Source organism: Crinia signifera, chromosome 4 (assembly GCF_055691185.1).
Source record: "Crinia signifera chromosome 4, ASM5569118v1, whole genome shotgun sequence".
NCBI classification, from domain to species: Eukaryota; Metazoa; Chordata; class Amphibia; order Anura; family Myobatrachidae; genus Crinia; species Crinia signifera.
The window spans coordinates 179,273,856-179,286,492 of NC_139220.1; positions in this window are offsets into that span (position 1 = coordinate 179,273,856).

The window sequence follows — 12,637 nt, forward strand, 5'->3', positions numbered from 1 at the left end:
ACAGTACAGATGTGACCTGTCACATGCTAAAAACTAATTGCTGAAAACACGGATCATTTGCTGTGATTAGCATGCTTGTGGGTGTGCGCACTCCCCCAGTATCCATAGGGTCACATGGGTGTGGGCACTCCCGCTAATGGGTCTCGAACAAGAATGAATAGTCATACTCATGGAAATTTGCAACTGTGTCCAATTTATGGGTTAGATGAGGGTTGTCATAATGTCTTAAATTATTTGAAAATCCCATTAAATGCCTTTTATATAACTGCAAAATAATCTTTAGGCTTTTTTATTGAAGAACACTTGTTTACCACCAGATTTACACTGTTAATAAAAATGTAACCACTTTTAAAAACTTCAAATTCTTCATTTCCTATTGCCTTAAGGTACAAAATGATTTCCTCACTTTTGATGCACTAATCTCAGGTTGCACCAGGCATGGTCAGATTCAGGAGGGGGGGGGGGGGGGGGCACCTGGGCACATCATTTCTGACATAGCTCTTTTTGTAGCTGAGGACTGGGGCATCGGTAGCCCCCCGGGAACCGGAGATACCGCTGGGAAAACCTGGAACGTTTTCCCCATAGGATAACATGGGACCCGCTAGTTCCGAACCCGACCTGGTTCCGATGGTTGCCAGTTCCCCCCAGCTTCACAGAAGCTGAACGAAAATCGCTGGGCCTTCAATCTGATACCAGGCTGGTCCATATGGGTCATTTCTTTCCGGAGCTATTGTTGGTAAACCGATTTTTATTTCTGCTATGTAATTTCATGGCTGTTCATGTTCTTTGAGCGCAGATTTCTCTGTAACCAAACAGCTCAGATTCACGGGACCAAAATCATTCAAAGCCCACTCAAAAGTTATGATCCTGGTCTCATGTAAATGGGTCAGTTGTTTCCGAAGATATAGCCGGTTAAACGATATAGCCAGTTAAAGGGGGGGGGGGGGGAGGGTTGTCTCTCCCCCTCACACCAGAAATGCATGGACTAGGCTGGTGTAAATGCCAACCCGGGAATGTCCCTGCATGATCCAGGGACCATATTCCCAGGTAAATCCCTGCATTTTCTGGTGTGAAAGGGGTATTATAGCTGGGACCTGCAGTGATCTGAATATAGCCTGGCAGCCTCCCACTCTCTGCCCGGCTGTCAATGGCTGTCACTTTTGCCTGGCGGAAGATGCCCCCCCAGTTACCGCGAGCATATCCCACATGGCAATGAGCATGGAACACTTGGAAAAGAGCATGGAACCCTTGGCAATGAGCATGTAGGTAAGCAGCACTTATGTAGCATCATTTTTAATAAGCATTATGGTGTTTGGGATAATACGTAATGGACATTTTGATGTGTGGCTTAACATGTAATGGGCATTATGGTGTAAATTTTGAATGCGCGCCTTTGTCGCCTGTTTGTGAAGCATATTGTGAATTTTATCTTAATCTGTGTGGCATTATGTGAATTTTGGCTCTATCTGTGAAGCATTATGCGAATTTTGGCTCAATCCATGTGGCATTAGGTGAATTTTGGCTCAATCCGTGTGGCATTATATGAATTTTGGCTCAATCCATGTGGCATTATGTAAATTTTGGCTCAATCCATGTGGCATTATGTGAATTTGCGTCATTCCATTTGGTATCATGTGTAAGGGGCAAGTATAATGTGGTCTAGTTTTTTGTTGCATAATGTGTAGAAGTCGTATATGGTGTGGTACACTACACTCAAGGACATGCCCCCTTTTGAGTGGCCACACCCCCTTTCCCAGAGCACAACTTCGGCGCGTGCACAACTACATCCTTCACTTTTGTCGCCAAGGTGGGCCTGTGTACTTTAAACACCAGGGCCTATTGCTATCCCATTCCCACCCTCTCTCTGCTCTCCTCTCTCTCGCCGCTCTTTTATCATGTACACTGGCACCACTAACACCTCCCTTGTCATTTTCTCCTGGATCCACCCCTGCCACCAGGTAGAATTACTGTGTGACATTGCTGCAAACCCAGTCAGTTTCCATTTCTATTGAATAGAGTAGATTCCTCATGCTGAAAATACTTTGCAATATGTGCATTAAGTTGACCTGCATCAACTTTTATGAATTTTATATATAAGTGAATTTGGAAAAGGGCCTTATTCATAGTTAGCTATAAATGTCATTTGTAGCTACAATATATTACATTTTTATTTTGTGTACATGTGTGACTTTCACAAAGCATTATTGTTTTTCAGTTGTCTGGCAGATGTACCACTGTGTGTGACTAAGAAGCTGGAGTGGATAAGGAATGTACAGTAAGCATAGTTGTGGAAAGTGAGCGTGTAGATGTGACCAAAGTATATAATAGCGGGGTGTGGATGTGTAGTTACATTTGGTTAGTGGCTATAATAGCCAGTTACAAGTTACACACCTAGACGCCTAGTGAGGTCTGCCTTGAGGGAACTGTAATCCTGGCATAAGCTGCACAATGATGATGCTGACTGTGTCTGATTGGTCACACTTACTGAAAGCAAATAAAAAAATGTTTTTAAAGTCACTTTACGCTGCACTGGATTTGAAAATAAGTTGAATGGGAAGACTTGAAATATAATTCAGTTATTTCCTATTTGTGTCTGTGTCAATTAGAATTTGCATTTCAGGTGCTTCAAACCAATTCGTTACTTCTTATCTGCTCTATCTGATCATAAACTGTACTGTACATCATTGTGTATTGCGATTTCTATCACTTTCAGTTCTCAAAAGGTTGTCACCTGCCCGGGATAACTCCAGTGCCGGATTTCCCTCTAGGACCGTGAGGCACGGGCCCATGGGCGGCACCTGCTGGGGGCGGCAAGCAGTGGCGTGATTTTCTTTAGATGGGCCCTCTGACGAAGTCATCCTGACGAAACGCGTTAGGGCGTGGCCTGCTGACGCTCACCTTGTTCACCTGCTGATGCCGGTGATTTCTGCGCTTCTCCTACACCTTCGCTTCTACTGCACTGCAAGCCAGCATGTGGTAACAACCGAGCTTGTGAGAGAGATTGGAATCCCCCGGGTGTCCAGCTGTATTGCCGTGGTATTGTTATTTATGCCGTGTGGTAACCAGCCCACAGTGTCTTTCACTTTGATACGGGTTTACTCTGTTTGTACCTGGAATTGATGTTTTATCTCTATTATTAAATCGTTTAATGCACTATCAAGCGCTCCTTCTCTTCCTTGTTGTCCCAGATTTGCATACTCCTTGGATCCTGGAGTCTTTTGATATCTGAGAAGGAAGCTGCGGCTGCATGTCAGTCTAAGTGCTATTAACCCCTGTTGGACTGAACAGGAGGTGTTCTGGACTATTGGTCTTAGGAGCAATTGGACATTCAGCGCCTATACAGTACTGTGTTTTTTGTGATATATATATATATATATATATAGTACGAACAAGCAGAAGTCACTCTAAGAATTATTTCAGAACTGCACGGCGGCAGTCAATGCAAAAAACGTGAAGACACTGGTATAGTGCAAAGCCAACGTTTCGGGCAGGTAGCCCTTTATCAAGACATAATAAGTGTACAAACATTACTCACATTTATAGTAGAAAAACTGTCAAATCACTCTGTGCACACCACCACCGTGCTGGCACCCGGCGAGGAACTGATGACATCATCGGCGCTGCTGCACCGACAGATTCTGACTCACCGGGGGCGTGTGTCCATCACCGTGTACCTGGTAACCATAGTGACAAAGTAAATAAACATAGAGGAGATCAGCCACCATGGTAAGTGCATAGTGACCCTGGTGTCTATGAAAGTACAGGCATGTGAACAATCTACCACCATGTACACCTTAAGTGAGGGGAATGAGGGAGCGGGATGACCACAGACCGGCTCTGAGCGGGGAACTGTAGTATGCGTGTGCTGCGGCCATTTCCCGTATGTGGACTGTGTCCATGTAGTACTACGGCGGGCGGCTGCTGTCAGTCGAGTCAGTGAACGGCAAGAAGCGCCAGATCACTGTGTGCAATTACCTGTCAGTCGGCTCCCGGGGGGAGCTCTGCATGCTGCTGGCTAATATGGGAAGCATGAACGGTCCCTGGGCTGTCTGCGCGGTATGCGAGGATGTGAGATGCCGTTAACGGGAAGGCTGTAAAGTGTCTGGATGCACACACGCAATGCGTGTGTACATGGTGCTGACAAGAGTGTCTGGAAAGGGACACGCAAAGCGTGTGCATGGTGCTAAAGGGGGAATCTGGATGGGAACACGCAATGCGTGTAACCAAGGTGCTGAACGGAATGTATCTGTCCAGTGTGCGCAGACCTTGTCCAGTAATATGGCAAGGCTGGGTGAGCAACTATGTGCAAACAGCTGAGCGCTGTATAATGGAAATGTACTGTGTCTGTCTGTGTGTAAAAGGCTGGGGAAAATAAGTGAAGGGGGGAAGATACAACTAGCGGGTCAGGAGAAAGACCCAATGTGTGAAAACTGTACCTATGGCTACAGTCCATACTAAAGGGGAAGCCGTGTGTGTGTGAAGGAAGGGGGGAAAAACAGAGAGTGAATGGGGACGTTGTAGGGTGTGTAGAATGGGTGAGACACCGTGTATAAGGTGATCTCACCTAGGGTAAGCCGTGCAGATCCGTAACAGCGGACCATGGTAAGTGTCAGAGACAGGCAGCAATAACAATACATATAAATAATATCAGAGAAAGTCCAAAGCTATCAATGCTGTACAAATAAGGTCGACTGAAGAAAGCTAGGCTTAAATAAGCCCAAACCCGCAAGTGAGTCAAAAAAGTAGTCCATGGATCAACCTGGGTCTTCCAGATCTCAGACTATGTAAAGGGAACATGATAAAACAATGGGGGCTACCAGCAAGGGTGTGCACTTTGTCCGGGTGCCGGATGGGCTCTTCAAAGTGGAGGGACCGTCTATCAACAATGTGTATAGATGGGTAGGTCCCCGGGCATCGGAAAAGAGGGTTCACAAGAAGCAAGACATGGGTAGTAATTCGTTCAAACCATGTGGTTGTACAGTATCAAGAGCGTGTATCCATTTAGATTCCAGTTTGAGTAGTGCTTTGCCTCTATCACCGCCTCTGGAGTTGGGGGGGATGCAGTCGATGATCTTATATCTGATACTCGGCAGGGTATGGTTCGAGGCTTTCCAGTGTCTGGCCACCGGTTGGTCAGAGCCTTTGTTGCCCAGTGCAGCTCGTATGCTGGATTTGTGGAGGGCAATCCTCTCCTTAAATTGTCTAATAGTCTTACCCACGTATAGAAGTCCACACGGGCATTTGATGTAATACACCACATATGTGCTGCTGCAAGTGAGGGGATGCCTTATGGGTATACGTGTTCCAGTTCTGGGGTGCAGGAAGAAATCTCCTGTTTCCAACCCTCCGCAGGTGACACATTTAAGGCATCTGTAATTGCCGTTTTTCCTCTTCAGGAATGTGGTGGGCGGAGCTTCCTTCAAGTCAGAGATGTCGTTTCGGACCACGAATTCTTTTATATTTCTACTGCGCTTGTACGCTGGCATCAATGTCGTGGTTTTGAGACTGCTCAGGTGCGGGTCGTTTGAAACAAGTGGCCAGAAGCGTTTGGCAATTCTGACTATTTCAGTGCTGGCTGTAGAGTAGCTTTGTGTCCAAATCATCCTGTCAGTTTTAGCTGTCTGGTTATCATGTTGCAGAAGATCTTCTCTCTTGAGTGCTAAGACACGGTTTTTAGTGTTGGACAGTAGCTTCCTTGGATATCCTCTTATGGCGAATTTTTTATACATGCTCTCAATTTCAGTTTTTGCCGCCTCCGGGTCTGAGCAAATCCGCATCGCTCTCAGGAATTGAGAGTATGGAAGACTCCATTTGGAAGCAGATGGATGGAAACTTCTACCCAATAGGGCAGTGTTTCTGTCGGTGGGTTTGTGGAAGACAGAGGTTTCAATCCGCAGATCAGGGGTGAGCGTAATGGTAACATCCAGGAAGTTAATGGTCTGGTAGCTTGAATTCATGGTGAATTTGATGTTCACATCTTTGCTGTTGATGTCTGCCATGCATAGATTGAAGCTTTCCTGAGTGCCGCTCCATAAGACGATGATATCATCAATATATCGATGGTATAGTTTGATGTTTTGAGCGATGGCAGGGTTTGAGAAGAATAGGTCATTCTCTAACTCGTACATGAATATATTGGCCAGACTGGGTGCCACACAAGATCCCATCGCAACTCCCGCTAGCTGGATGTAATACTTATTATCAAAGAGGAAATAGTTGTTAGATAGTGCTTGTTCCAGCAGGTTAATGAAGAATTCTGTATCTGGGCCTGTATAGATGCCACTGTTCTGCACGGCTCTTCTGACTGCGGCTATCCCTCTGGTTAGGGGGATGCTGGTATATAACGAAACGACATCTATGGTGCATAATAACCATTTCTCAGGAAGAGGTGAGATGTCCCGGAGTAATAACAGTAATGCTGTAGTATCTTTTAGATATGTTCTTTGTTTCTGCACGATCGGTTGTAGAAAAAGGTCCAAGAATTGAGCTGCAATGTAATACAGAGAGTCCCTTGCAGCTATAATAGGTCTCCCTGGGGGGTTAATGGGGTCTTTGTGTATTTTTGGGAGAGTATATAGGATCGGTATCTTGGGGAAGTCGGTGGTAAGAGCTGCACGAATGTTGTCCGGAATAAGGTTGGCTGAAACCGATTCCGTTAGGAATTGGTCGAATTTATTCTTGAAGACAGTGGTGGGGTCTTTGGGCAATAGACGGTATGTGGAATCATCGTTCAATTGCCTGTAAATTTCTTGTTTGTAGGCAGATAGGTCCTGTACGACAATACCGCCACCCTTGTCTGCTGTTCTAATGACGATGTCATTGTAGCCACTAAGGGCTTTAAGTGCAAGGCGTTCGGCTTCCGAAATGTTGCTTTGGGAGTCATGTCCTTTAGTATGTATTTCTGTGATGGAGCGGTCCATGTGACCAAGAAAACATTTGATGGACATGTTGGAAGAGGTCGGGTCGAACGTGCTGGTTTTGTGCAAGGGGTTTGGTGCTGGTAAAGTGGAGTTGGAATTATTGAAGTGTTCTCGAAGTCTTAATTTTTGACCTAATTTATACAGGTCTACTTTATCTTCAAAAAGGGTCGGTGTGTGGGTCGGCACAAAAGAGAGCCCTTTATTCAGTACAGCCATTTCTGTTGCAGTAAGGGTTCTATGGGAGAGGTTGTAAACTATATTATCTTTCCCGTTTTCTTTTTTGATTTGTCTGAACCACTGGCCGCCACGGCGGGTGGGTCTTCCCCTGGTGGGGGCCCTCTGGCCCTGGTAGTAACCCCTAAAGGGGGTCTCCTGGAGTTGTTCCCTTTAGTGTTGGTCCGGCGGTCCGTCTCACTGGAGGACACGTCACTGGACTGGTCAGTGTCGAACCGGGGTTGTCGTCGGCGCCTGTTAGGAAATCTGCGTTCCTGTTGTCCCCTACCGTATACCCAACTGTATACTTTAAACTCCACGTAGTCGCGGTTTACAGTCTCTAATTTTGTCTGTTTGAAGGCAATCAGATCTGCACGGTATTTTTCAATTTGCGTATTCAATTGTTTCAGCCAATCCTGGTCCTTGTCTGCACGAATATTCGGGAGGTATGTCATCTCAAATGTGTCGATTTTAAGTTTGATAGCCTCCAACTCCCTCTTGGATTCCTCTATGACCAAGAGTATTAGGTCAAGGGAACACTTGTTGAGTACTGACGTCCACCTTTTACAAAACTCGGGGTTATGACGCCCAATAGTCGGGGCGGCTTCAAGGATGTTACACTCACGCCTGGAGCAACCTTGGTCCTAACTGACTCAGACGCAGAGGGTATCCTGTTTCAGGAAAGATGGACGGATAAAACCAGCACACCTCCCACTGAACATCTGATTTCTCAACTGACCAAACTGAAGAAACGTGAAATAGACTTTTTTCTACACGGCGTGACTCTGTCTGAGTATTACCGGGAAAAGAAACTGCCCCGAGGTTTCCGTGTGAAAAACGTCCCGACTATTGGGCGTCATAACCCCGAGTTTTGTAAAAGGTGGACGTCAGTACTCAACAAGTGTTCCCTTGACCTAATACTCTTGGTCATAGAGGAATCCAGGAGGGAGTTGGAGGCTATCAAACTTAAAATCGACACATTTGAGACGACATACCTCCCGAATATTCGTGCAGACAAGGACCAGGATTGGCTGAAACAATTGAATACGCAAATTGAAAAATACCGTGCAGATCTGATTGCCTTCAAACAGACAAAATTAGAGACTGTAAACCGCGACTACGCGGAGTTTAAAGTATACAGTTGGGTATACGGTAGGGGACAACAGGAACGCAGATTTCCTAACAGGCGCCGACGACAACCCCGGTTCGACACTGACCAGTCCAGTGACGTGTCCTCCAGTGAGACGGACCGCCGGACCAACACTAAAGGGAACAACTCCAGGAGACCCCCTTTAGGGGTTACTACCAGGGCCAGAGGGTTTTGTGCAAGGGGTTTGGTGCTGGTAAAGTGGAGTTGGAATTATTGAAGTGTTCTCGAAGTCTTAATTTTCGACCTAATTTATACAGGTCTACTTTATCTTCAAAAAGGGTCGGTGTGTGGGTCGGCACAAAAGAGAGCCCTTTATTCAGTACAGCCATTTCTGTTGCAGTAAGGGTTCTATGGGAGAGGTTGTAAACTATATTCTCTTTCCCGTTTTCTTTTTTGATTTGTCTGAACCACTGGCCGCCACGGCGGGTGGGTCTTCCCCTGGTGGGGGCCCTCTGGCCCTGGTAGTAACCCCTAAAGGGGGTCTCCTGGAGTTGTTCCCTTTAGTGTTGGTCCGGCGGTCCGTCTCACTGGAGGACACGTCACTGGACTGGTCAGTGTCGAACCGGGGTTGTCGTCGGCGCCTGTTAGGAAATCTGCGTTCCTGTTGTCCCCTACCGTATACCCAACTGTATACTTTAAACTCCGCGTAGTCGCGGTTTACAGTCTCTAATTTTGTCTGTTTGAAGGCAATCAGATCTGCACGGTATTTTTCAATTTGCGTATTCAATTGTTTCAGCCAATCCTGGTCCTTGTCTGCACGAATATTCGGGAGGTATGTCATCTCAAATGTGTCGATTTTAAGTTTGATAGCCTCCAACTCCCTCTTGGATTCCTCTATGACCAAGAGTATTAGGTCAAGGGAACACTTGTTGAGTACTGACGTCCACCTTTTACAATACTCGGGGTTATGACGCCCAATAGTCGGGGCGGCTTCAAGGATGTTACACTCACGCCTGGAGCAACCTTGGTCCTAACTGACTCAGACGCAGAGGGTATCCTGTTTCAGGAAAGATGGACGGATAAAACCAGCACACCTCCCACTGAACATCTGATTTCTCAACTGACCAAACTGAAGAAACGTGAAATAGACTTTTTTCTACACGGCGTGACTCTGTCTGAGTATTACCGGGAAAAGAAACTGCCCCGAGGTTTCCGTGTGAAAAATGTCCCGACTATTGGGCGTCATAACCCCGAGTTTTGTAAAAGGTGGACGTCAGTACTCAACAAGTGTTCCCTTGACCTAATACTCTTGGTCATAGAGGAATCCAAGAGGGAGTTGGAGGCTATCAAACTTAAAATCGACACATTTGAGACGACATACCTCCCGAATATTCGTGCAGACAAGGACCAGGATTGGCTGAAACAATTGAATACGCAAATTGAAAAATACCGTGCAGATCTGATTGCCTTCAAACAGACAAAATTAGAGACTGTAAACCGCGACTACGCGGAGTTTAAAGTATACAGTTGGGTATACGGTAGGGGACAACAGGAACGCAGATTTCCTAACAGGCGCCGACGACAACCCCGGTTCGACACTGACCAGTCCAGTGACGTGTCCTCCAGTGAGACGGACCGCCGGACCAACACTAAAGGGAACAACTCCAGGAGACCCCCTTTAGGGGTTACTACCAGGGCCAGAGGGCCCCCACCAGGGGAAGACCCACCCGCCGTGGCGGCCAGTGGTTCAGACAAATCAAAAAAGAAAACGGGAAAGATAATATAGTTTACAACCTCTCCCATAGAACCCTTACTGCAACAGAAATGGCTGTACTGAATAAAGGGCTCTCTTTTGTGCCGACCCACAAACCGACCCTTTTTGAAGATAAAGTAGACCTGTATAAATTAGGTCGAAAATTAAGACTTCGAGAACACTTCAATAATTCCAACTCCACTTTACCAGCACCAAACCCCTTGCACAAAACCAGCACGTTCGACCTGACCTCTTCCAACATGTCCATCAAATGTTTTCTTGGTCACATGGACCGCTCCATCACAGAAATACATACTAAAGGACATGACTCCCAAAGCAACATTTCGGAAGCCGAACGCCTTGCACTTAAAGCCCTTAGTGGCTACAATGACATCGTCATTAGAACAGCAGACAAGGGTGGCGGTATTGTCGTACAGGACCTATCTGCCTACAAACAAGAAATTTACAGGCAATTGAACGATGATTCCACATACCGTCTATTGCCCAAAGACCCCACCACTGTCTTCAAGAATAAATTCGACCAATTCCTAACGGAATCGGTTTCAGCCAACCTTATTCCGGACAACATTCGTGCAGCTCTTACCACCGACTTCCCCAAGATACCGATCCTATATACTCTCCCAAAAATACACAAAGACCCCATTAACCCCCCAGGGAGACCTATTATAGCTGCAAGGGACTCTCTGTATTACATTGCAGCTCAATTCTTGGACCTTTTTCTGCAACCGATCGTGCAGAAACAAAGAACATATCTAAAAGATACTACAGCATTACTGTTATTACTCCGGGACATCTCACCTCTTCCTGAGAAATGGTTATTATGCACCATAGATGTCGTTTCGTTATATACCAGCATCCCCCTAACCAGAGGGATAGCCACAGTCAGAAGAGCCGTGCAGAACAGTGGCATCTATACAGGCCCAGATACAGAATTCTTCATTAACCTGCTGGAACAAGCACTATCTAACAACTATTTCCTCTTTGATAATAAGTATTACATCCAGCTAGCGGGAGTTGCGATGGGATCTTGTGTGGCACCCAGTCTGGCCAATATATTCATGTACGAGTTAGAGAATGACCTATTCTTCTCAAACCCTGCCATCGCTCAAAACATCAAACTATACCATCGATATATTGATGATATCATCGTCTTATGGAGCGGCACTCAGGAAAGCTTCAATCTATGCATGGCAGACATCAACAGCAAAGATGTGAACATCAAATTCACCATGAATTCAAGCTACCAGACCATTAACTTCCTGGATGTTACCATTACGCTCACCCCTGATCTGCGGATTGAAACCTCTGTCTTCCACAAACCCACCGACAGAAACACTGCCCTATTGGGTAGCAGTTTCCATCCATCTGCTTCCAAATGGAGTCTTCCATACTCTCAATTCCTGAGAGCGATGCGGATTTGCTCAGACCCGGAGGCGGCAAAAACTGAAATTGAGAGCATGTATAAAAAATTCGCCATAAGAGTATATCCAAGGAAGCTACTGTCCAACACTAAAAACCGTGTCTTAGCACTCAAGAGAGAAGATCTTCTGCAACATGATAACCAGACAGCTAAAACTGACAGGATGATTTGGACACAAAGCTACTCTACAGCCAGCACTGAAATAGTCAGAATTGCCAAACGCTTCTGGCCACTTGTTTCAAACGACCCGCACCTGAGCAGTCTCAAAACCACGACATTGATGCCAGCGTACAAGCGCAGTAGAAATATAAAAGAATTCGTGGTCCGAAACGACATCTCTGACTTGAAGGAAGCTCCGCCCACCACATTCCTGAAGAGGAAAAACGGCAATTACAGATGCCTTAAATGTGTCACCTGCGGAGGGTTGGAAACAGGAGATTTCTTCCTGCACCCCAGAACTGGAACACGTATACCCATAAGGCATCCCCTCACTTGCAGCAGCACATATGTGGTGTATTACATCAAATGCCCGTGTGGACTTCTATACGTGGGTAAGACTATTAGACAATTTAAGAAGAGGATTGCCCTCCACAAATCCAGCATACGAGCTGCACTGGGCAACAAAGGCTCTGACCAACCGGTGGCCAGACACTGGAAAGCCTCGAACCATACCCTGCCGAGTATCAGATATAAGATCATCGACTGCATCCCCCCCAACTCCAGAGGCGGTGATAGAGGCAAAGCACTACTCAAACTGGAATCTAAATGGATACACGCTCTTGATACTGTACAACCACATGGTTTGAACGAATTACTACCCATGTCTTGCTTCTTGTGAACCCTCTTTTCCGATGCCCGGGGACCTACCCATCTATACACATTGTTGATAGACGGTCCCTTGAAGAGCCCATCCGGCACCCGGACAAAGTGCACACCCTTGCTGGTAGCCCCCATTGTTTTATCATGTTCCCTTTACATAGTCTGAGATCTGGAAGACCCAGGTTGATCCATGGACTACTTTTTTGACTCACTTGCGGGTTTGGGCTTATTTAAGCCCAGCTTTCTTCAGTCGACCTTATTTGTACAGCATTGATAGCTTTGGACTTTCTCTGATAGCTTTGGACTTTCTCTGATATTATTTATATGTATTGTTATTGCTGCCTGTCTCTGACACTTACCATGGTCCGCTGTTACGGATCTGCACGGCTTACCCTAGGTGA